Source organism: Malus domestica, chromosome 08, assembly GCF_042453785.1.
Source record: "Malus domestica chromosome 08, GDT2T_hap1".
NCBI lineage: Eukaryota > Viridiplantae > Streptophyta > Magnoliopsida > Rosales > Rosaceae > Malus > Malus domestica.
The window spans coordinates 16687725-16715291 of NC_091668.1; positions in this window are offsets into that span (position 1 = coordinate 16687725).

Here is a 27567-nt window from a genome sequence, read left to right on the forward strand (position 1 = left end):
CTCGCCTCAGCAGTAGATGACAAAATTGGGAGAAAAATTCAGGTCGAATTGTTGGCAGCACCAAGCACCATGGTCGCGGAAGTGTGCAACTTACAACAGAGGGATAGTTGGATTACCCCGATTTATAAATTCCTTACGCATGGTACCCTCTTAAACGATAAAGTCCAAGCTAAGCATATTCGATACAAGGCTACCCGTTACTTGATCATTAATGACCAACTCTACAAATGGGGTTTTAACCTACCATACCTAAGATGCCTTACGCCCGCGGAGGTGGAAATTGTCCTTCGGGAAATACATGAAGGAGTCTTCGAAGATCATGCTAGATCTCGATCCCTAGCACACAAGGCTTTTCGCCAAGGATATTACTGGCCAACACTCCACCAAGATGCCATCAGAATATCTCGCTCATGTGATAAGTGTCAACGCTACGCAACTATTCCTTACTCCCTTCCCGAGCCGGCCACTCCTATGATCAGCCCTTGGCCTTTCACCCAATAAGGACTTGATTTGATTGGCCCAATGCCTGCAGGGAAGGGCAAGGTCCGTTATGTAATCGTTGCAGTTGACTACTTCACAAAGTGGGCTGAAGTAGAACCCTTGGCAACCATTACTGAGGAAAAAATAGAAGACTTCGTATAGAAGAACATCCTTTGCAGATTCGGCATTCTCAATGCGATAGTCACTGACAACGGGCGACAGTTCGACAACAATAAGTTCTGGATGTTCTGCTCTAAGTTCAACATCACATTATGTTTTACCTCCCCAACCATCCTCAGTCTAATGGACAAGTTGAAGCCATCAACAAAATAATCAAGTGAACTTTGAAGACCAGCTTAGACAAGGCTAAAGGTTGTTGGCCATAATTTGTACCCTAAGTTCTTTGGTCATATCGCACTTCATATCGGACATCAACAGGAGAAACCCCATTCTCACTTGCCTTTAGTAGATAGGCAATTGTCCCAGTTGAGCTTGAGTAAGCAACATTCCGAGTCTAGAACTACGTGCAAAGCGAAAATGACAAACAACTTACCCTCAAGTTAGATCTAGTCGAGGAACACAGAAACCAGGCTCACTTGAGGAATGTCGCCTACAAGCAGCGCATCTCCAACTACTATGACTCAAGGGTCAAACCTCGTTCTTTCAAAGTGGAGGACTGGGTATTGAAGAAAAGATTACTTTGCGATAGAGTCTCGAGTGAAGGAACACTTAGTCCAAACTGGGATGAACCGTTTGAAATTGTTGGCATCGGTCGCCCTAGCTCTTACAAGCTTAGAAGCTTCGATGGCAAGACCCTTGGCCATCCATGAAATGCTGATCACTTGAAGTACTATTACAAGAAAACTCATATTGTACAAGTGTTAAGCTTTACCCGTTCGACATCTTATGTAACGAAGACTATTTGGCATGAATTCAATAAAGAGGTGATTTAGACAACTCAGTCCTAATCCTCTTACATTCCTAGCAATGAAACACTCGGGTTCAAAGCTTCAACATGAATGCTTCCAACATGAAACAAAGTCTAAGTATATGTCAACAAGACTATACAAATAAACGAACAGCTTCACAATATATTCGTTCAATCATACATTCCAACATAGTCATACATAAGCCAACTGTGCTTCAAAATGGTTCAACATACTTTGTGTAATTCGACACTTGCTACAATATGCCTTAACACATTGCCCTTATTCTTACAAACCAGGTGATGAAATGTGAAAAAGGAACCCATCTTCATGCCACCAACCAGTTGATGAAATGTACAACTCGTACTCTCCTTCATGCCATCAACCAGGTGATGAAATGTACAACCCGTACTTTAATATCATTTGGTAACTTGCCACTCATGCCATCAACCAGGTGAAGAAGGAACTCATCTTCATGCCACCAACCAAGTGATGAAATGTACAACCCGTACTCTAATATCATTTGGCAACTTGCCATTCATGCCACCAACCAGGTGAAGAAGGAACTCATCCTCGTGCCACCAACCAGGTGATGAAATGTGATGAAAGGTAATGAAGGAACTCACCTTCGTACCACCAACCAAGTGATGAAAGCAACTCACCATTTATTCCACCTACCAGAAGACGAGTGATACAACTTGTACATGTGAACTCCTAGCATTCATAAATAATAAAAAACCCTCAAGCTTGACAACTCAACTAGGGGAGCACTTATGCCCAACAAGAGTTATAGTCACCAACAAAGTCTTATTGCAAGCCAACAACAACTTTAGTGCATGGCAGCCGAAGATTAAGCTATTCAGCTCTCTTGCATCTACTTCAGACATTTCTCCTCTGTAACAATGCAAACACTACAATTCGTAGAAAGCTTCACACACTCTTGATCAAGACAGTGTGAAGCAAAACCAATTTATGGTGCCAATAAGAGCTTCATCAAATGAGTTCAACTACAATTCTCAAAAGCTTCACACACTCTTGATCAAGACAGTGAAGCAAAATCAATTTATGGTGCCAACAAAAGCTTCATCAATGAAGGGCAACTATAACTCGTAGAAAGCTTCACACTCTTGATCAAGACTGTACGAAGCAAATTCAATTTATATGGTTCATCCAAACCTTCAACTACTACAAGGTGTGGCTTGTATCACAATCTCTTGCTCAACAGTATGGAAGCAAAATTTGTATATGTTGTCTCTCCCACATTTTCAAATTTCTAGTTTCCAAAAAAAAAAAAAAAAAGAAAAGAAAAAAAAAAAGGAAATTCAACAAAGCTTCATCAATGGAGGACAACTACAAATTCTCAAAAGCTTCACACTATCTTGATCAAGATAGTGTGAAGCAAAACCAATTCATGCTACCCAACAAAGCTTCACCACAAAAGCTTCACCAACAAAAGCTTGATTGATAGGAGCGTATTTGTGCGACTTAGTTAGCTTGTTTTCTTGCATTTTCATAGTTGTTTATGTTTATTATAGTGTTTTAAGCTATTTTCATGTGTTTGTAGGTCCAATTGACAAAGTTGGCAGGAAAGTGCAATTTGGAGCATTTTGAGGCAGTTTTGGGCATCAAATGGATAGCTTATGAATGGAGCAAGATGGATGGACGAATTTGAAGTTCAAGAGGCTAGGAATGTGCTGAAAAGATGAAGAAAATAAATCCAAGACAAAGAAGATAAGGAATCAGCTCAAAAGAAGGAACATTATCCATAACCTTATCCAACCTTCTCTTATCTAAACTAATCTTATCTTATCTTATCCTATCCCAATCTTATCATGCCTTAAACAACTGCAAAAAGGACTCCTTATCACATTAGAATGCCTAATATCTGATTTCTAGAAGCCCTGAAATAATGCAAATAACTTGATTCTTCTTCCCCCTAGAAATCTAACGAATTTCCTACTCCTTTTCATCCCTGGAATCTGATGAGAATTGTCCCTGTTCTTTGCTGATTTGGAGTCCTAATTCAACCCTTTTTGTTGTGCTTTTTCTTCCTATAAATACATATTTTTTGCCACAATTCAAACCACCACCCTCTAGCATCAGATCACCACACCATCCACCTTTCACCACAAATTCGTCCCCTTCAACCACACCACACATACAAGAGCCAAAACATCAGAAAATACATACTTGTGTGAAGATTTGTAAGGAAGGAAGGAGAGGAGACCCTTGGAGTCGTGCCCTGCCATTCAAGCTTGGATTGTTGGACATTTCTAGGTGTATTCTATCCTTAGTTTTAGTTCAATGTTTGTTTTAATTTGGTTTTATGTTTTCAAAGACATGAGGAACTAATTTCTTTTTAGTTAGAGGTGAATTCAAAGCCATGGACATATGTTTAATATGAATTGATTCTTTTCAGTTTTTGTTTCGCAAAACATGAATGTGATTTACTTATCTGTTTGATCGATAACTTATTCTTGTATGTTGGTTGAGGGTCGACACTTAATTCACATGCCTGAATTTGATGCTAAATTGTAAGGGACTTTCACCTAATCGTTAGGAACTTAAAATTAAAAGTAGTAAAGATTGCTAGTCACAATCGTGTTAAGTAGATTCTTGGTTGGAGTATCATGCAGTTCATAGTTACAATAACCCTGCCAATGCTTATGATTTCCATGGAACTTAACAATCTTTGAATGTATCTCTATCATGCTGTTCATATAGGGAACTTGATGAGGATAATTTGGTTGCGATGCGTTGTCCATTCAATTAAATGAATTTAGGAAAATCTGAGAGTTAAATAGTGCATTCACGATTAATTTGGGGCATTGTCGTTCATGGTTTAAAGAAACAATACTGGAAATCGATTTATGTTGCATATGTTCATGTGTGGAGAAGGACCCTCTAACTAGCCATTCACCCATTTAATTCACCAATTTTGTCCAAAGTATTTAGAGTCTTTAATTCTGTTTAGTTTTACTTTAAATTCGTCAAAAACCCAATCCCCTTTACTTTGTTGAGTCAAGTTAGTTAGAATATGTCCAATTTGTGTTTTTAAGTATTTTGAGTCAGGTTAAAATCAATTTTCGTCCAATTCACATTCTAGTGTCTAGTTTGAGTCTATTTGATTGTTATGTGCTGTTTTGAGTCTTTTTAGTTTGCTTTGAGTTCTTTGAGTCTAGTTAAGTGTTTTTAAGCCTAGTTTTGTGTTTTTAAGTCATATTTGTGTAGATTAGCAGCCCTAGTTAATTCCCAGCCTAGAATGACTTTCATATACTACAACTATCTTAATAGGGTTTAATTTGTGTGTTAAGTTAATTTTCACATCATTCATCAATGGAGGACAACTACGAATTCTCAAAAGCTTCACACTATCTTGATCAAGATAGTGTGAAGCAAAATCAATTCATGGTACCCAACAAAAGCTTCAACTCCAAAGCTTTACCTACAAAAGCTTCAACACAAAAGCTTCACCTACAAAGCTTCAACTCCAAAGCTTCACCTACAAAGCGTCAACACAAAAGCTTCACCCGCAAAAGCTTCACCTACAAAAGCTTCACCCACTACAAAAGCTTCACCCACAAAAGCTACACCCATAAAAGCTTCACCCACAAAAGCTACACTCACAAAAGCTTCACTCACCACAAAAGCTTCACCCACCACAAAAGCTTCACCTACAAAAGCTTCACCCATAAAAGCTTCACCGACAAAAGCTTTACCTACAAAAGCTTCACCCACAAAAGCTTCACCCATAAAAGCTTCACCAACAAAAGTTTCACCCACCACAAAAGCTTCACCTACAAAAGCTTCACCTACAAAGCTTCAACACAAAAACTTCACCTACAAAAGCTTCACACTATCTTGATCAAGATAGTGTGAAGCAAAATCAATTCATGGTACCCAACAAAGCTTCACCTATAAAGCTTAAAATATATATATTTTCTGAAATTCGAAAATTCAAAAATTCAAAAATTCGAAAATTCAGAAATTCGAAAATTCGAAAATTAAAAAAAAAAAATTGCCTTACTCGGAGAGGGCACTTAAAAATTGCCTGCAAATAAAAAAAAATGCTCAACTTTTCTTCACATCTGAGAGGGCACTCTCAGCAGAGTCTCTCAAAATACTCAGCTTATTTTCCCCCCGATAATACCTCTGCAAACAAGCCACACCAGAGCAAGAGTATCTCATATCATCAGGGTTAAAAGCAAGAGTATCCCATATCATGCTTTTTCCCTGTCTTTTCCTTTGGCCTTGTTCTTACCTGCAAGACAAGGCAAAAGAGAGCAATCAGTCAGCACTTGGAATCAAGCTTCCAGTCAGGAACTGACTGCCTGGAACCCCTTGCCTAATTACTTACCTGGCATTGCTCTCGAGTACTCATCTTCAACATCTTATGCTTCCAGAGAAGATACCATATCTGCCTGAGGAACAGATAGGGCAAGTGAGAAGGATACAATGAAGCATATGGAGACAAACGTAATAGAACACGTGCTGATACATCCACTACTTTGTCAACAGCAAAAGTATCCCATATCATCAGGGTTGAACATACTCTAGATTTGATGGACTTGTTTTGACCCTCAAATTCTTGAGTCGGCCTTATACTATGGAGGAAACCAGAAAACCTTCCAGCCCATTTCAAGAATAAGCATGTGGAAAGTTACTTCTTCAAAAGCAAAAGTATCTCATATCATCTCTCCTCCATTTGCTTCTCCTTATCCTTGTTGCTGTTTACGACACAAGGAGATAGAGAACAATCAACCTGAAGCCGAAGTTGAACCTCTGATCCAGGTTGCTTGCTTGGAAGTCTGATTGCTTACCTTGTCTGTTACCTCCTTCGGTAAATCTCCTAGCTTGGCGACTTGGGGGATTCCTACTATAGGGTTTGTATCGCACTTGACCAAGCATGAAACTACAAGTAAGCTTCAAGTGAAATTGATGTATTACCTTGTGTATCTCCACCGGTTAAAGATACCACCCTTGGATGGAGGAAAAGTACTTCTAGAGAAGATGCCACATCTACTTATGAGACAGATAAGGCAAGTGAAAACGATACCACACTTTGGTACTTAGAAGTTTCGTGATTACTTTGCGGCTTGGATCTTGCAAGTCCCCAATCGAGGAGATTCCCTCACTCGGGAACTTAGGGGAGCATTGTTTGTACCATACTTGACCAATCCTGAAACTAATGAGCACTGGTTAACGTTATACCATCAAGGACCCAGAAGTGTGTTGGAAATGTGCCCTAAAACCAATCATATGATGATACTTTACGAACATTTCACATGTTAAACTAATATAGTTTAATTTAAAGGGCAAAGATTATTGTTTGAAGCTGTCTCATATAAATGTTATACGCTTAAACGATAAGTCCAAGGAATATGTAATTGGGAGAATGCGATCTAAAGAAGTTAGATTCATGAGACCATTCTCTTTCGTATACATATCCTAAACGTTCCTGATCATAGGATTGCCAATTGGGCATTGACAGACCATTAAGATCAGTACGTGCTATGTCTTTTCTTAGGGAGAGTGACTAGTCTCAAGTCATTGGTGTGACTGACACCAAGACATGTACATAGGTGCTCAATAGAGAATGAGTTCACTGAACGTGATTAACAAGGAGTTCTCATACTCATGTCACATGAGAACTCATGGTTGGGATAATGCAAAGTAGTCCTTTAACCTGAGGCATCATAGTTGTCTTATGGTTAGGTCCTTGATCTTTGACTATGTCATAGTCACTCCATCCGAGGGTGTCCACGACATAGTTGGGGTTAAGCCACTTAGCCATAGAGGCAAGTGAATGCGCAACAAGGGATCTCTAACCTTCAAACTGTTTGAAGGAGAATACTCTATGATATGATTAAGAATCTCTGGCCAGAGTATGAATGAGATTTAGGAAGTCGTTCCAAATCACATTCAAGGTAATCATATAAGTACTTTAATCACATTGGATAGTAGACATGAATAAACTATCAAACTAAACAATGTGGTCAAGAGTATTGTATTAGAGAAAGATTGTATTGCATTGTAATCCGAAAATGAATAGGTTCTCCACCTCTTTTGATTAGCTTGGGTAACCATGACATACTGCTAGGTGTCACTCATGGTTTGTGGAAACCCTAAACGTGTATAATCACTAAAGGGAGAATTGAAAATAAGTTTCAATTCACAATCGATTTGAAAGAGTTCTAATCGCCCACTGCCTTGCTAAAAGGAACCTAATGGATCGCACACCGTGTAAGGTAATGCTTGAAGGAATTGACGTTGATAAGTAAGGACAATTAAATGGTTTAATTGTTTATGGCAATAATCAATTAATATGTTAATTAATCAATTAATATGTTAATTAATCAAACGAATAAGTTCGTTTTCAACCTTGAGTTAGTTTTGGGCCTTAAAGCCCAAATTGGGCTTCGAATCGTCAAGCCCATTAGCTTAAGTTGTATGACAACTTAACAAACAAAATTCAAGAAGCCCAAAACAGCCCAAAGGCTTAGGAAAACCGGCCATATCGAGAGGGGTAGTGAACTTGGCTTAATTGCAGGTTTGCCACTCCATTGTGAGGTGGTATACAGGCAACTTTATAGTTATTTCATCCTTAGGGTTTCTTTTGGAGAAAAGATGAGAACACAAGCTCCCTTTTCTCTCTAAGAGGCCGGCCACCCTAGAGGATTTTAGCTAGCAATCTTACTTCCTCTAGGTCACTCATCTTTTCTTCAAGTCCTACCTTAGTGTGAAGACTTAGAGGTTCTCAACTTTGGGAACTTGGAGAATCCTTTCAACCATCCTCATCCAAGAAATCCATGGAGCTAAGAAGCAAAGAATGAAGGCCCTCTCCTTGGGTGATTAGCCTTTGCTTATGCAAAGAGGAATCAACAAAGGTATAAAATTCCTCAACTCACTTTGTTCTTGATTTGAGTCTCAGTTCACATAACTACTAGGCTTTGAATTTCATGGGTAATGTTTTGTTTTGAGTGCATACAAGCATGATTCTGCCTTTAATTGTTAATTACATGCCATAGATGTTACTCAAATGAACATGTTTTTCATAAAATTTCCTTCAAAGAGTTTCCCTCCAACTAGGAGGCCAATCACAGCGTGACACGTGTCGACATCAGAAGCCAATCATAGCGCGACACGTGTCAACATCAGAAGCCAATCACAACACGACACGTGTCAATGTCAAAACAAAGCTAGAAACTCTCTTCTATAAAAGGAGATCATTCTCCCACAATATTTTCTAATGTCATTTGTACTAAATGATTCACTTGTACTCACTAAAAGAGAGCTTGAACCTATGTACTTGTGTAAACCCTTCACAATTAATGAGAACTCCTCTACTCCATAGACGTAGCCAATATGTGCAAACCACGTACATCTTGTGTTTCTTCCCTGTCTCTATCCATTTCCATACTTATTCACACTAGTGACCGGAGCAATCTAGTGAAGGTCACAAACTTAACACTTTCTGTTATACCAAAGTCCTCACTGATTTTGTGCATCAACAAATTATATTGATATGATTGGTTTAGTTTCTTTTGTATGTTTTAAGGGACCCTTCCTAAGCCATTGCCGCAACTAACCAGCATCGATCATGGAATTAGCAAAACCTCCACAGATAAATACACGCAGGGTGAATTAATTAACATGAATTGTTGTTAGTAGGGCTAGTGATCTGGAATTCAACTATATGTGCTGTATGATAGAGGTACTAGGGCACATCATACACCCTTCTGATTTGATTCCAGTTGTCCGAATTTAAGGGTACAATTCAGAGGACAGAGATGATCATGGCCGTCTGATCAAGAACTCAGGCTTAGAAAACAAATAAATGCATTGCTGTACTTGTGGTACTTCAAAACCGTTGTCAAATTTGCAAGGATCTAACGGTTGACTGCTTGTAGGCATATGGTTTTCGAGATACAGATTTAGCCACGTTGCATGTTTTGGCTCATATGTTTATGTTTATGAAAAATGTGCTAGCTGGAACCGAAGGTTGAATCACTTAGATTTAATTAATTAGGTTAGTTAGGATAATGCTATATATAATATGTGTAATTTGATTAGTTGACAAGCTTAAAACCAAAAAAGCGTATCTTTATTAATTTATGCATTTGTAGAGGACTTAGCAATAATTGGTATGCTACCATGACATCCTAGATGAATAACGAAATACTTAATTTAACTTTTTTCATATAATATTATATTATTAATTCGAGGTGTTATGCATGATGTTGTATTGAGGGTGTAAAGTTTTTGTTTTGTGTATGTATGTATGGTTCAAGAAGAACAATTTGCATAACACAATTATACTATCATGTACTCATGCCAAACAAAAACTTACACGTTTTTATGTCATTGACATGAAATTCTATCGGGATTGTGTATTGCCATATAAAATCTTCGGTTTGAAAGGTCCGAGTACAAGGTCTTACTCTCTAGCTGGCTTAATTATTAGGTCCACAAACAGGACCTGGATAATGTTATGTGGCATGCTAGCTAGCTTAGACTACCAAATCGTTTTCTGTATATGGCATGCTGGCATGTCATGTTGTGGAGTGACCATATCATGTGGTATATATGTGGATTATCTTTAGTACCATTTTCCTTGTCCATGGTACGTACGCTGAGGCAAGGTCAACATAATTATCATTAGGTTTGATATAATTTGATATATCAATAATTACTGGAGCCAATCGATCTCTTCTCTCCTCTCTCCTAACGGGGAAAAACCCTAAAAATGTAGAATATAGATGTGAACAGCAATGCGTATATGTACGTGTATGGACCATATGGTCTCTCTCTGTACCTACTAAAAATGATTAGGGCATGTCCAATAAAAAATGCAAATTTGAGATGCAAAAATTATATTTGCATCCCCATACATTTTCGGCAGATGTTAGTAAAAGTTCTATTTTAATGGAAGAAATGTAAATTTAAGATTTCATGTAATTTTCACTCTTTGATTAGTGGGACGCATCACCAAAAAATGTAAATGTAGGTTTTTATTTACATATTCCGGAGGTGGATAATTTACGTTCCGTTACCCGACCCAACAACTCTATATTACTCCACAGGGTTTATGCTGTTGGTCCCAATATATACCCAAATAAGAACTTCCAATAATTAAGTTCAGTTGTTCACCAAGAAAAAAAAATTACGTTCAGTTTAAGTTTTAGGTTCAATTTAAGTTTATATCTGCATGTGCAGACATGTAAATTTCGTTGCATACAAATTATGCATCGCAAAACTTCATGTGACATATGACTCATCACAAATGGATAAGTTATCAATGATATGTGGCACGAATCAAGGAAAGGAATCTTAAAACTTCCCAAAAAACTTGACAAACAAGGGAGAATCCCTCTTAAATTCGGCAAGGGCTCAAAATACTCTCAAAACCGGAAAAAAAGTTAAGGCATCTTCATAAAACAAGCAAGAATTGAAGATTGCTCACAAAATAGGCAACAAGGCCTCATAATTTCAGCCAAGGGAGTAAAGTGGCTGAAATTAAGAAACAAAATATGCCTAAATTCTCCCATGGACAAATTAGGACATAAATCAAAGCCAAATCCACCCAAAGGCAAGCTTTGAGAAACCTATAAACACAAGGTCCTCCCACAAGCATGAGGGTCAGAAAAATCTCTACACAGAAGAACCTCTGCCAAACCTTTGAAGACTAATACGCTGCCAAAGCTCTCTTCGAAGAACATTCAACCAAAGCCGAAGTTTTCTCTCGACCAAAGCCAAAACACTCCCTTGAAGAATCAACAAGCACTTGTGCCGATTCCTTCAAGACTTTATTGCAAGCTTATAAACTAGTAGCAATGTTTCAATATCAAGTCGCCAAGACCCTTGAAGCAACGAAATCCTGCATCAAACACTACATTTGTTGCACCCTTGAGGTGAAGATCATCCACGCGTTGTTTTCAAGCTTAAAACTTGAAGCAATCGTTCAATCGTTTGTCCGAGATCAAGTCATCACGACCCTTGGATCAACAACCTATGCATCTACATCAAATTTGAAGATTAAATCAAAGGAAAAGTTGTAAACAGAGATTGTAACCTACAAATTCAAATCAATACAAATCTACTTTGTACACGTGTTCTCGTTTCATTCGTTACAAGATTTTTGTGTTTACAGCATGCTTTTGGTTTTCATTATTTATGAAAACACTACAATATTTCCTAGTGAGTTCAATCAATTGAAAGGATTGATCAATAATCTTTCACAAAAGTTGGTGTATTTTCCTTCGGCATTCAAATGAAAGGTGGTGGCTCCTTAAGTGGAAAAATATAACATTATACAGTTAAGGTACTATATGGTTATAACTTGTTTGTTTAGGTCGTTGTGAATAATGATGACACTATAGATAATGATCTCGTACAATGCCGAGTTCAAATTTTAAGAACCAGTCATGAAGTATATATCTAAGTCACAAAATGTTACCACGTTTACTTCTTCAATTATCATGACCTCAGTGAATTCAAATCCTACCTCCTCTAACCCATCTCCCTGTAACCCTAATTGCATATAGAGGGAGTTTTTTTTTTTTTTTTTTTTTAATGCATTGATAATTTTACATTAAGAAAAGAGAGAATTCGACTAAACCACATAATAAACAGCTTAATTTGATATAGAAGGAGTTGTCTAGTTCAAACTAAAGTAGTGGTTGTAATAAGGGTGTCGTAATTAAGGGTCAAGAGTCAAGCGAGTTTACTAAAGTTAAAATATTGTGAAATTTTTTGAACAGAACATGGGCACGAAGGTCAAAGGCCAACTCAACTTGAACTTTTAATTAATTAAGAGTTGCGTAAAAAGGTTATTAAAAAATTAATTAATAATATGGAGGGTAATACATATTTATAAGTAAATCTAATGTTTTTTATTTTTTCGATGTGAGATTAATACTATCATCATGCTTTCTTATGTGTGGTGATTTTCAAGCCTGACCGTTGAGTTTCACACATGACACAATCTGCTCTAATGCCATAAAGAAATTAAGATTATACCATAAAACCAAATGACTATATATACTAGAGAATAATCTAATTATTTACAAACACATGCAAGATAAAGAAATTAGAATTTTACCATAAAACCAGTTAGCTATATATACTAGAGAATAATCCAATTATTACAAGCAAGGATCATTTCTTTCTTTGATGTGAAATTAATATTCTCAAGAGTAAACTTCTCATTATCCATGATTTACTAGAGTTGGCAAATCTGACCCTCAAGACAAATAAAATCGAAAAGAACTAGGAGGGTGAGACACGATTATAATGGCCAGGCTGACTTTAGTTTGATTTTAGGATGTTTTCTAACTTCATAATAACTTTTTTTTAAAGGAATTGTTATACACAGTTCAAAAATCTCAGTTTACACTTCAAACTTTCTATAATTAATTAGAAAATTAAATTTATGAGAAGTGTATAATGAAATATTTGGAGTGCTAACATCAGTTCATTTAAAAAATAAAAAAAGATATAATAAATTTGCAAAGACTAGAAGATAACAAGACTAAATATGGATAAACAATTTTTGGTGACCAATCTTAAAGATACAAGACTAAATATTGATAAACAATTTTTAGCGACCAATCTTAACATGAGAGCTGATATTATTTAGAGAAGATAACGCACAACGAACGTAAATTTTAGTGAATACTTAACACATATAGATGTATAATGAGAGCATATTTGAGAACTCAACCTCTCCTAAAACGAGACTAGCTACTTAACACAGACAACTTAATATGATCTTCTAGACTTGTTACAAGACAAAACAACAAATAACCTTGTCCTAAAGCCAAGAAAATCACTTGCTACCATGAGGCGCTGCCAAAACTAAAGGTGAACCACCATAGCATACAACTTACCTCGAACAGGCAAAATGGATGACGAACCACCCCAAACAACCATCACCATATAACTTCACCTTGAAGATAAGAATAATGTAGAATTATTAGAGAAATGGGCCGAAGACCCACTATCAACAACATCGATATTGTTTCCAACTTGGTAATTACCACATGCACAATCTATTAGGTGTAAGGTTTTATCACAAAAGGTTCGGTATTAGTTAAAATGGGGTTATGATATTTAAACTCTTATTTTCTTAAAATTACAATCAATGTGGAATATTTCAACAGTATCGACCAATAAATTAGTTGAAGCATCGTCGACTAGTAGGATGGTGAAAGTAAAAATTAAAAAAACTAAAATTTATTTGTTTTTTGAGATAGTCTGAATAAGATTTCTCCTCTTCCTATTTTTTAAAAACTATACTCAACTTTTAGACAATGCGGCATCACCAACAAACACATGCCTAATGCAACTAGTTTGAATGCCGAAAGGTAAACAGATTGAAATTGGTGTATTTTAATTCAACATTTCTGACTCTACTTAATTTATTTTTTTTATTTTTTTTATTTTTTTTACAGTGACTCTACTTAATTAGAGGCTTAAACTTCTCTCCAGCAAAAGGGTGAAACCCAAGATTAGCTGCAACTGAATTTCCCGAGCTACTAATTAAAGCCTAGCCACGCAGGTGGTCCTAACTACTCTCGATGATCTCCTGAATTTTAGCACAATTAATCATTGAAACGGTAATAACGGTTTGGAGGATCAGCCTATGTCAACGGTTAGTGAAGCAATATACAACAATAGTTCTAATCCTAGACCTAGCTCTAGTTCCAACAATTTCTCCGAAGATTGATGTAAAACTGTGAATTTATATTGTTAAATTGTGAATTTAGACCACTTATTATTGCAAAAATCAGCATATCCATGGTTCAATAAGTTATTACTAAATAGAAGACTATCACTTAAATTGACATGGACATTCATTCAAGAATACATGAAAGATTGTTAATCGTTAATGTATGTATCCTTTATTGTATGTATGCATGTATTAAAGATTGAAAATGACTTTTTCTTTGAAAGTAACTTTCAAATGAGTTGGTGATATCGTTTAACCCATGAAAAAATTTACCACTGTCGACCCTTATGTACCCTTGGTTTTGGGGTCAGTTGCAATCTCTTTTGGTCTATTCACCTCCATGTTTCTCACATCCTCTAACAATCTACAACTCATGTTTGTGGTCACTCTTTCAGTATGTGGTTATGGTAACTCGCTCTGTCGATGAGAGCCTGTTGTGTAGCGATTATAGCTTATTGTTCAACGTTGGATCTTAGAGCAGTGATTATAATTTAGATATAAAAATGTGGTTTATGTGTTTGGCAAAGGACTATGAGGAGGAAACTTGGCATTTATTGGAGGTGACTCATCACTGTTGTTCTTTGTTGATGTTAGTTTTTTGCCATGCAAGATTTAGTCCTTGTGAGTGTTATCTTTCATATTGGTTGAATGTAAGTCCTCCGTGGTGAGAAATTGTATTGTATTTATAATGAGTTTGTAATTGTGGTTTGTGCTATTTCTTTTGCCCTCTTATATGGATCTCAAATAATTTTCCATGTGGTTTTTGTATGCTGTGTGGTTCGCATCTAACATCCATACCCTATGTAAATTCTTGATCCTTTTTAATGAAGTTTCATTTCTTAAAATGTGACGGGTCTTCCATGATCCAAGTGACTGACTCAATACATTCCCCCAAAACATTTTCTAACAGAGTATAGCTTAGAAGTGCCTCGAGAGAATCGAGTCTGCGTAGTTAATATTCATGCACAGTGTTTTAAATAACTAATCAAATTCACTGTGACTTGCCTTTCTTTCCAAGACGTCTCAGTAGTATTCTCTCATCTGTGTCTACTCTCACATGGTGCTGAGTAATGATGTCTCTCACAAGGCACCCATTGGGGGTGGCAAAGATGGAAAAAATGAGTCTAGGGTGCCTGAACCCTATACATAGATTTGCCTAATAATGCTGTTTGGCGTTCCCTTCCTTTTAAATCAACCTCTGCGTCTCATCAGTCATCGCAGAGATTAATACTTTGCTAATTAATTAAGAAAATTATTATTTAATTGTATAATTAATTGGGTTAGAAAGTCATTGGCGTGGTCGGCAGTCACTCAGTTTCCAGATATTTTAAGCTTAATGATATAATATTTCATTGGGAAAGCAGACTAAGCAGCTGGGTTGATTAACAATAGGGCATATTCTTGTGGATAATATTATAAAACTATGTTAATTATACTTAAGAATTTAAAATATCACAAATGGAAGGCTTCAAGAGCCTGGTTGTGTGTCAGCCATGACCAACTGTGCAATTCAAGCTCTTTGATTAATTTATCAACGATTAGTTATAACTACCTTACATAACCGTATTATAGGGTTACGTAAACTGTCCTGGGGTTTATTTGTTAACAATTTCAAAGCCTCTACAATTAGTTTTTTGTTGTGGTCTATATTTATCTGACAGAGAGACTAGGGCCGGCGGCAGAGAGAGAGAGGAGAGAGATGTGTGTTTGTAGAATTGTAGGGGAATGTGTGTGTTGTTATCCCTCCTACATTGTGCCTTTATTTATAGTAGTAAAGGGAGAGAAGATATTCCTTCTCCTCCAAGTAATACAAGTTGTAATAGGAAAGGATAACTAGAATCAAATCTAATCTAGGATTTACACAATCATACTTATTCTAGGAATGTTTACAACACTCCCCCTTGAGTGTGCAAATACTTAAGGTAGATTCAGCATCATGCAGAAGTTGAGGAAGTCGACTCGTCGGCACTGATTCCAAGGAACAACGCTTATTCTCAATAAGGTAGGAACTTGCATAAGTAGTAAGTCTCACAAAAAAAAAAAAAACCCTAAGGCTATGGCAAAAAAACCCAAGTAGGGACAAAATCCATAGTCTAAGGAAAAATGCGTGAGAAATGCAAAGTCAAAAGAAACGTCTACAGGACGTCATCAGGGATATGACCAGCCCAAGGTGGGTGCCTCGTTAAAACCTAGTTAGGTAGCAAAAACCCAGTGGGAAAAATGCTCCTAATCGTAGGGAAAAAGAGTACATTAAGATCAAGCAAGTATCCAGAAGATACTCCCCCTGAGTTTGACATAATTCCAAAGAGAAATAGCAAAGTTACAACTCAGAAAGTTTACGCATACCAATTCCATGAACAAGCTTCTGAAACGTCGCCTTCGGTAGTGATTTGGTGAAGAGGTCGGCCAGATTGTCTTGTGATCGGATTTGCGTGACTTCAGTCTTCTGATGCTTTTGCTGTTGATGTGTAAAGAACTTTGGCGCAATATGCTTGGTGTTGTCTCCTTTGATGTAACCCTTCTTGAGCTGTTCGATGCAAGCTGCGTTGTCTTCAAAAATCGTCGTCGGGGCATTAACGGCGGGATGAAGATCACAGGAGCTTCGAATATGGCCCATTACTGCTCTCAACCAAAAGCATTCCCGAGTTGCTTCATGTAAGGCGAGAATTTCAGCATGGTTAGACGAAGTGGCAACTAAGGTCTGTTTAGTTAACCTCCAAGATATTGCGGTGCCTCCAACGGTAAAGACATAACCCGTTTGAGAACGCGCCTTGTGCGGATCAGATAAGTATCCAGCGTCGGCATAACCAACAAGGCGAGAATCAACCCGATGAGCATAGGGTGCGGCATCACTCGAGGATACCCTTAAGGTAACGGAAGATGTCTTTCACGCCAGTCCAGTGTCTGCATGTTGGTGCATTGCTGTATCTTGCCAAAAGATTAACAGCGAAGGAGATGTCGGGTCTAGTGCATTGAGCTAAGTACAATAAAGCGCCTATCGCACTTAGATAAGGAACTTCAGGCTCCAAAATCTCTTCATCATCCTCCTTCGGACGGAAGGGATCTCGTTTTGCATCTAGCGTACGAACGACCATAGGAGTACTCGAAGACTTCGCTTTATCCTCATTAAAACGGCGCAACACCTTCTGGGTGTAGTTCGATTGATGTACTAAGATTCCATCCGAACAATGCTCTATCTCGAGACCGAGACAGTATCGAGTCTTTCCTAGATCTTTCATCTCAAATTCCGACTTTAGGTGCGAAGCAGTTCTCGCGAGCTCTTCAGGAGTTCCGATGAGATTCATGTCATCGACATATACTGCAACAATCGCAAATCCGGAATGTGACTTCTTAATGAACACACAAGGGCATAGTTCGTTGTTCACATATCCCTGACTAGTCAAATACTCACTCAGACGGTTATACCACATTCTTCCGGATTGTTTCAAACCATATAGTGAACGCCTCAGCCGAATTGAGAGCGTGTTCCGGGGTTTGGAAATATTTGAACCAGTCAATGTAAGTCCTTCGGGAACTTTCATATAAATTTCCGTATCAAGATCCCCATAGAGATACGCGGTTACTACGTCCATCAGTTGCATATCCAGTTTTTCAGAAACTACCAAACTAATAAGGTATCGAAAAGTAATCACATCCATAACGGGTGAGTAAGTTTCGTCATAGTCAATCCCGGGGCATTGTGAGAAACCTTGTGCTACAAGATGAGCTTTGTAACGCACAATTTCGTTCTTCTCATTACGCTTCCGAACGAAAACCTACTTGTAGCCAACGGGCTTCACATGTGGAGGAGTAGGAACTACAGGTCCAAACACCTTACGTTTCGCAAGTGAATCAAGTTCGACTTGGATTGCTTGTTTCCAGTTTGACCAATCAGCTCTACGTCGACATTCATCAACGGAACGCGGTTCAATGTCATCGCTCAACATGATCTCAGTAGCTACTGCAAATGCTAATGCATCGTCGACAATCATCTCATTTCTACGCCACACATCATCTAAGCTAGCATAATAGACCGAAATCTCACGATTCTCGGGAGGAGGATTCGTCTCTTCAAGGACGCTTCCATAATCTAGAATTTCCTCATGAGTTGGGTAAAATGAGTAAGCGATAGTCGGATTCACAGTAGGCTCTTCAAGACCTTGTGCCGTGGTTTTCCTCTTCCGGGGGTGTGAATCCTTTGAACCAAGGGGTCTGCCACGCTTTTGTGTAGGGGCAGATGATTGGCTAGCCGCTAATGTACGTGGATCACCAGAATTGGCATCCCGGGTGATGCGAATAATATAAGCACACAAATTTAACCCTCTTTTTGACAATTGTAGTATAGATGTAAGTAGGGATCGTTCTAAACCGGGGATTAGGAGGGATTGCTAAATCACTTGAAAACTAATATAAAAACATAAAAACAAAGTTAAAAATGTAAACAAAAGATTTTAAAACAAGAAAGTAAAAGGGGGATTTGAGTTTGGTGAAGTTGAAAGTAAAAACGAATAAACTAAAAACTTAAATAGATTTTAAACAAGTTTGGGTTGAATGGATAATGGAAGGCTAGCTAAGGGGTTCTTCTCCACACATGTCTTGCTTGCATACAAAATGATTTCCAATTGCATTTCAATAACTTATTAATTCTCAACGCCCCAAATTAACCGTGAATTGCACTAATTAACCCTCAGTTTTTCCACAAGTTATTGGGTTGGATGATTGCATACGACAACCCAAAACATTCCCTACAAGTTCCCTACATGAATTGCATAATAGAGATACAAGCAAGAATCATTAAGTTCTATGAAAAACATAAGCATTGACGAGGCACTCGTTACTATGATTTGCATGAAACTTATGCCAAGGATTTACTTAACACAATCGTGACTAGCGACTTTTACTACTCATGAATATAAGTTCATAACGATTAGGTGAAATTCCCTTATACTCTAGCATCATATTTATGCATGCAAACTAAGTATGCATCCCTAATCAACATACATAAACATGTTATCAATCAATTAGATAAGTAAATCGAATTCATAACTTATGAAACGCAATTAAAAGTAATCACATCATATTGCAAGCATTAACATGGTTTCGAATCCCCCCCTAGCCAAGGGGGGTTTAGTTCCTCATTATTACAAAACAAAGATAAACAAATTTAAACATTGAAAAACAAAGGAAAGAAAGCACCTAAACGTTCCAACGATCCATGTTGGATAGCAAGTGCGTCTAAGGACTTTTCTCCTTCTCTTTGCCGCAACAACAAGGTTGGAATGATGTTGAAGGGTTGGTTATTTGGAGGAATGGATGGGAAGGGGTTTAGATATGTAGGAGAGGCAAGGAAAGGCTTGGAGAATGGTTAATTTCTGGATGATTTGAATGAGGTTGATGCCATGGTATTTATAGGAAGAGGATGGACTTGTTTAACACAAAATGTTGGTGGAATTGAGTAGGTGAGCATGGCAAAGAGTGGGAATTGTTGGTGGGTTAGGTATTGAGTCATCCACTCACATGTCATGGTTAGCTAAGCATTGCATCATCTACTCACATGTCATGGTGAGCTAAGCATTGCATCATCCACTCACATGTCATGGTGAGTTAAGCATTGCATCATTACTCAAATTTCTGGTGGAGGTGGAAGTAAAAGCCACGGCATTGATGTGTTTTGAGTGAAGTTTTGGCCAATCCTTCTAGAAATTTATCCCTTCTTGCAACTTGTATTTGTTTCACCAGATTTTTAGCATGTTCTTAGCCTCTTTTGTCTTCAAATTCGTCCATCCATCTTGCTCTATCATATGTAATCCATTCCAAGCTCAAAACTGCTCCAAAATGCACCAAAATGCACTTTCTTGCTACCTTAGCCCTTTGGACCTACAAACACACGAAAATGGCTTAAAGTACTAAAATAACTAAGAACTAATAACGTAAATGCAAGAAAACTAGTTAACTAAGTCGCATAAATATGCGTCTATCAAGGGGTCTGCCACGCTTTTGTGTAGGGGCAGATGATTGGCTAGCCGCTAATGTACGTGGATCACCAGAATTGGCATCCCGGGCTTCCAGGAGGGTAGTCCGTCGTACATTTGGTACATCTATCTTTGCAGGCGTATTCGCAGCTGGAATATGTGATCTTGTCACGCGCGCTAGATCGGTGAAAGCATCTGGCATGCTCTGAGCTATGCTCTGGAGATCTAATATGCACTGCACTTCAGCTTCAGACTAAGCGGTGAGGGGATCTAAATGAGACAAAGTGGGAGTCGTCCACGATAATTCACGTTGTTCATTTGGAACGTTGACGTTCTTATCTCCCCCTAACGGCGGGAAGACTGTCTCATAAAAGTGAAAATCCACGAAACGAGCGGTAAACAGATCGCCTGTCAAAGGTTCTAAGTAACGAATAATCGAAGGAGAATCATATCCGACATAGATTCCCATCCTTCGCTGAGGCCCCATTTTTGTACGTAAGGGTGGCGAAATCGGCACATAGACCGCACAACCAAAAACGTGCAGATGCGATATGTCGGGTTCGCATCCGGTGACCAACTGAAGGGCACTAAATGGTTGTGTTGCAACAGGCCTCAGGCGGACCAACTTTGCTGCGTGCAATATTGCATAGCCCCAAGCAGCGATCGGGAGCTTGGTACGTATGACCAATGATCGAGCAATCATTTGTAAACGCTTAATGAAAGCCTCTGCCAGGCCGTTCTGGGTGTGAACATGGGGTACATGATGCTCAACTTCAACCCCAACCGACATGCAATAGTCATCAAAAGTTTTAGATGTGAATTCTCCAGCATTATCCAATCGAATAGATTTGATCGGATAATCAGGGTGGTGAGCCCTGAGCTTGATAACCTGAGCCAACAGTTTGGAGAATGCAGCGTTCTTGTGGACAACAAGCACACGTGTGACCAACGTGTAGAAGCGTCAACCAAAACCATAAAATATCTAAATGGTCCGCATAGAGGTTGAATCAGTCCACAAATGTCCCTCTGAATCCGTTGTAGAAAAATGGGAGGATTCGAACGAATCTTGTCATAAGAAGGCTTAGTAATAAGCTTTCCCATAGAACATGTTTGACATGCAATTTCATGGATCGAACCTAAGCTTCGGGTTAGTGGATGCCCGTGTGAAGTTTTGAGGATACGGCGCATCGCTATTCGTCCAAGATGTCCCAAACGATCATGCCAAAGTGTAATTTCGTGCGCGGTCCCTGTGGTAGGGCCGGCCACATAGTGGCATTCGATGGGGCGTATGGTCGTAGTATACAGACCACTCGGGTTACGCTCCATCTTCTCTAGAATACGCTTCTGGCCATATTCGTAGGAAATTACGCACAGAAATTCAACTCCGTTTTCTACGTGGGTTTCAGCGTGGTAATTGTTATCTCTAATGTCCTTGAAACTTAGTAACGTTCTGCCGGAACGTGGAGAATAGAGTGCCTCAGCAATGGTCAAGATTGTACCATTGGACAACATTATACGTGCCTTACCGTATCCTTCTATCAGGTTGGATGGGCCTGAGAGGGTTGTCAGAGGTGCATTCTTAGGTACGAAGTTAGTGAAATAGATGCGTTCACGTAAAACAGTATGCGTGGTTGCACTATCTGCCAGACAACTAACTTTCCACTAGTCATACCGAGAATGAAAAATTAATTTGAATTGGTCACATGCATAAAAGTTTATAAAAACAAGTATCAATTCAAAATAATTTCATTTATTCAAGGATTAAAAACTTAATATCCAAAATAAATCGCCAACTAATAATCCAAAACATAAAGGAAAATTGTTCAAAATTAACCAAAAAAACAAGGTGGGGTTCGGCCACTTGGTGGAATTCGGCCCCAATTGTCTTATTTTAACTGAAAAATAAGTCTATGTCTAAGATTCTAATCTTCCATAGGAGTGGTATCCTCCTGAAAGTCAGAAACCTCCATCTTTGTAGTCTCCGGTTCGTCCACTTGCATGAAGTTTGATTCAAACTTCTTACGACGAGAATGATATTCATCTACAACCTTCTTGGGAGCACGGCAAATACGGGACCAATGGTCCTTGGAACCACAACGATAGCACATATCGTCATTCATTGTGGCAGGTGCTTTGCCCTTATTCTTGAAGTTCGAGGCCTTGGGAGCGAGGTTTGGGCGCTTCTGGGCTTTGTTTCCTCCCTTGGATGGGCCTTGGCTCTGTTGACCTTGGTGGGATGGCTTCTGGCCTCCCTTACCACGCCTCTTTTGGCGTTTTGGGTGCTGATGAGTGCTATAATGTGCTTCAGGCACAGCAGTAGCCCCAGTAGGTCGAGCTTGATGATTCTTCATCAACAGTTGATTCTGCTTTTCAGCAAGAAGTAAAACAGAGATCAAATCCGAGAACTTAGTGAACTTCTGAGCTCTATATTGTTGCTGCAGGACAATATTAGAAGCAGAGAAGGTCGAGTAGGTCTTCTCCAGGAGATCCTCTTCAGTCAAAGTTTCATTGCAAAACTTGAGAAGTGATCGAATTCGACAAACTTCAGAATTATATTCATTCACAGACTTAAAGTCTTGGAAGCGCAAGTGCTGCCAGTCGTGTCTTGCTTCAGGCAAGAATATGTCCTTTTGGTGATCGAAACGATCAGCCAAAGCGACCCATAATGCACGTGGATCCTCCTCAGCAAGGTACTCAGTTTGCAGAGCGTCATGAATATGTCTTCGGATGAAGATCATAGCAGTGGCTTTTTCAGCTTCGCCAACAGGTTCAATTGTTGCTTCTTCAATAGCAGGACGCAAGTTCTTGGCAGTGAGGTGGAGCTTCACATCTTGAACCCACTTGAGGTAGTTCCTTCCAGAGACATCCAAAGCGGTGAAGTCGAGTTTGTTCAAATTCGACATGTTCCTATCACAAATAGATGGACAAGATGTGGTTAGTGTAATGGAGAAAAATCAATCCATTCACATAGGAGTAGAACATACAGGTTCTAATTAGACATGTATTGGTTTAATTTTGCATGAAAAACTTTGGGTTTTCATGGGTGATATGTTTAAGAGAAAACTTCAGGTTTTCAAACAAGGCATGTTTATAAGAAACTTCGGGTTTCAAAGTAATTATGAACTTCAGGTTCATATATTCCTGCAGGCAAACACAAATATATATGCAAACAAATATGCAACAAATATATGCAAAAATATTGTATAATGATAATTGAATTAATTTATTTGGTCTTCGGGGCTAAATTAAAGTGTGGGTGAAAAAATAAAAACCCATATTATTAAAATAATATTAAATAGAAAATCTCGGGGCCTAAAAATATAGGCCGAGAACCCTTGGGTGTAGGCTGCAGGCCCACGGGGTGAGAAGGGGAATGGGCTGCTGTGTGCAGCCCCAAAAAAATCTTTTGTTTCACAGATACGGGCTGCAATAAGCAGGCCCAGAAAAAAAACTAAAAAAAAATATTTTTTTCGGTCTGGGCCGCTGCAGGCGCGCCCAGGAAATCAAAAAATTTTCTTTTCTTTGCGGGCTGGGCCGCTGCAAGCGAGCCCAGCAAAAATTTGTTTATTTTTTTTCTTGTCACACGGGCCAAGAGGCGGGAGCCCGTTAGGGCTTCGGGGTGTAGGACAAAACAAACCCAGCGGCGCTAGGTGTGCGTGGCCGAGGAAGAAGGCCGGAAAATTTGGGACGGCGCCACTGCAAGTGGTTGTCCATGGTTCAAAAATCACGGCGAAGGCCGTGGGGGTCATTGCTAACCATAAATTTTGGACGGAGAGTGAGGAATTCTCAACGTAGTAAAACCCTAGACTCGTCGATTGAAATTTCAAAGAAAAAATCGATTGTCAATAAAAAAAAAACTCGTCGACGACGACTGCAGGTCGTCGGGGGTATCAGGGCATGGCTGTAGGCTATGTTGTTTGACGGTTTCATGGGTGGCGACGCCTTCTGGGCGTCGGGTCTGGGTGTTGAGCCTGGAGCCGAGGCTCCAGGATTGGTTCTCGGCTCGGGAAAGATGGGGGATTGGTTGGGCCATCGCAGGCTGCGGGCCTGGTGGCTTGCGGCTTGCATGGTGCAAGTGCACGGGTTCGTACAGAACCCTAATTCCCCAATTCCAATTTTTTTCAATTCAATTATATTATATGCATGTATAATTTTAATGAATCACATATTTACGTTGATGCATATGCAAATAATAGTTTCAATGCATGTACATATGTAAGATTCAATTCATGGTAAATATCAAATTCACATAATTGTAGCAATTTTGGTTATGAAGCATACACAATTTATGTAGAATCTAAAATACGTAAAACGTAAAGTTGGGTCATGCATCATGGTGAATGTTCATGCTATCAGGGCTTGCAAAATATCGAGTTAAAAGCCGTTGTTTGGAAAAGAACCTGATTGCGTGATGATATGGATGAACTGGTTTGATGCAGAAAAAATCTCCAACGTCAGATTCCTAAGTGCAGCGGTAGGAGTGTGCTGATAACGTGTTGTGGTCTATATTTATCTGACAGAGAGACTAGGGCCGGCGGCAGAGAGAGAGAGGAGAGTGATGTGTGTTTGTAGAATTGTAGGGGAATGTGTGTGTTGTTATCCCTCCTACATTGTGCCTTTATTTATAGTAGTAAAGGGAGAGAAGATATTCCTTCTCCTCCAAGTAATACAAGTTGTAATAGGAAAGGATAACTAGAATCAAATCTAATCTAGGATTTACACAATCATACTTATTCTAGGAATGTTTACAACATTTTTCTCATTTTTGTTGGTGTTATTATAAACTCTTTCAGGTTTCGTTTAGTATTTAAAATTGGACTTAAATTGAAACTCACGATAATTAAAATGTGTTGACGAAGTAAATGAAAATAAGTATTAGGTCAATTACATATTACACCCTTCATGTTTGAGGTGAGTCTCACAATGCACCATGAGGTTTTGAAATTGGATCAATTTATATCTTTTGTCTCTTTGAACATCTAATCTTTCTTTAAATTGATGAGTTTTATTTTTTATTTTTTATTTTTTATTTTTATCAATATGGTGTAAATGTGGCTTATACGTTACCCTAGAAATGGTTTCATGCTCACCATGTCATCAATTTAATGAAGAACAAAAGAACCAATATGATCAAAGGCATAAATTGATACAATCTCAATACTTTATGGTGTGTTGACGAAAAAAATACTTTATGGTGTAAAATGAGAAAATTGAAACTTCATTGCATTTTAAATGTTATCCCAAACTTTAAGGGTGTAAAATGTAGTTAGCCCTAAATATTATGTCAAACTTGAAGGTAGTAAAAGATGATTAATCATTAAAATTACTTAACCATTATGGTCATAACTATTATGGTAGAATTAGAAGGGTCGATTTCCTTCATATATCTAATTGTCTACAATTGAAAAATTATTCATCTCTACCTTCAATATACCTTGAAAATAGTTGGAATTTCAATTAATTAAATTCTAAACGAGGCCTAGAGTTTGTTTGATGATCATTTCGTAGAGTCTGTTTGATAATCATTTTGGTTTTTTTAGTTTCATTTTGCGTTATAGATAGGGAGTAAAGTATGTGGGAAAAAGATGCATAAATGACACACCCTGTGAAGGAAATTTTGTGAAAAACATGTTCATTTGAGCAACATCTATGGCATGCAATTAACATTTAAAGGCGGAATCATGCTTGTATGCACTCAAAAACAAAACATTATCCATGAAATTCAAAGCCTAGTAGAAAAGTGAACCAAGACTCAACTTAAGAACATAGTGAGTTGAGATATTTTATACCTTTGTTGATTCCTCTTTGCATAAGCAAAGGCTAATCACCCAAGGAGAGGGCCTTCATTCCTTGCTTCTTAGTTCCATCGATTTCTTGGAGGAGAATGCTAGAAAGGATTCTCCAAGTTCCTAAAATTGAGAACCTCTAATTTTCCACACCAAGGAGGGACTTAAAGAAGAGATGAGTGACCTTGGAGGATGAGAGATTGCTAGCTAATCTCCTCCAAGGGGGGCCAGCCTCTTAGAGAGAAAGGGAGAGACATGTTCTCTCCAATTTTCTCTAAAAGAAACCCTAATGAAGAAAAGGCTATAAAGTCATATTTATACCTACCTTCATTGGAGTGGCAAACTTGTAATAAGTCTAAAACCCACTCCTTTATCAATATGGCCAGCCTAGGGTGTTATTGGGCTGTTTGGGCCTTTGTGAATATTTAGTAATTAAGTTGTCATACAACTTAAGTCAATGGGCTTGACGTTCGAAGCCCATTGGGCCTTAAGGCCCAAAACTAACCCCAGGTCTTTAACGAACTTTATTCGTTTGATTAATTAACATATTAATTAATCCTTGCCATAAATAATTAAACCATTTAATTATCCTTACTCATCTCCGTTGTTTCTTCAATCTCTACCTTACACGGTGTACGATCCATTAGGTTCCTTTTAGCGAGGCAGTGGGCGATTAGAACTCTTTCAAATCGATTGTGAATTGAAACTTACTTTCAATTCTCCCTTTAGTGATTATACACGTTTAGGGCTTCCACAAACCATGAGTGACACCTAGCAGTATGTCATGGTTACCCAAGCTAATCAGAAGAGGTGGAGAACCTATTCAGTTTAGGATTACAATGCAGTACGGTCTTTCTCTAATACAATACTCTTGACCACATTGTTTGGTTTGATAGTTTATTCATGTCTACTATCCAATGTGATTCTCTTACTTATATGATTACCTTGAATGTGATTTGGAACGATTTCCTAAATCTCATTCATACTTTGGCCAGAGATTCTTAATCATATCATAGAGTATTCTCCTTCAAACGGTTTGAAGGTTAGAGATCCCTTGTTGCGCATTCACTTGCCTCCATGGTTAAGTGGCTTAACCCCAACTATGCCATGGACACCCTTTGATGGAGTGACTTTGACATAGTCAAAGATCAAGGACCTAACCACAAGACAACTATGATGCCTCAGGTCAAATGACTACTTTGCATTATCCCAACCATGAGTTCTCATGTGACATGAGTATGAGAACTCATCGTTGATCATGTTCAGTGGACTCATTCTCTATTGAGCACCTACATGCTTGTCTTGGTGTCAATCACACCAATGACTCGAGACCAGTCACTCCCCCTGAGAGAAGACACAACACGTACTAATCTTAACGGACTGTCAATGCCTAATTGGCAATCCTATGATCAGGAACTTTTAGGATATGTATACGAAAGAGAATAGTCTTATGAATCTAACTTGTTTAAATTACATTCTCCTAATTACATATTCCTTGGACTTATCGTTTAAGCATATAACATTTATATGAGACAGCTTCAAACAATAATCTTCGCCTTTGACATTAAACTAGATTAGTTTAACATGTGAAATGTCCGTAAAGTATCATCATATGATTGGTTTTAGGGCACATTTCCAACACCCTGACCAGAGTCAAGGCATGCTGGCAGTCA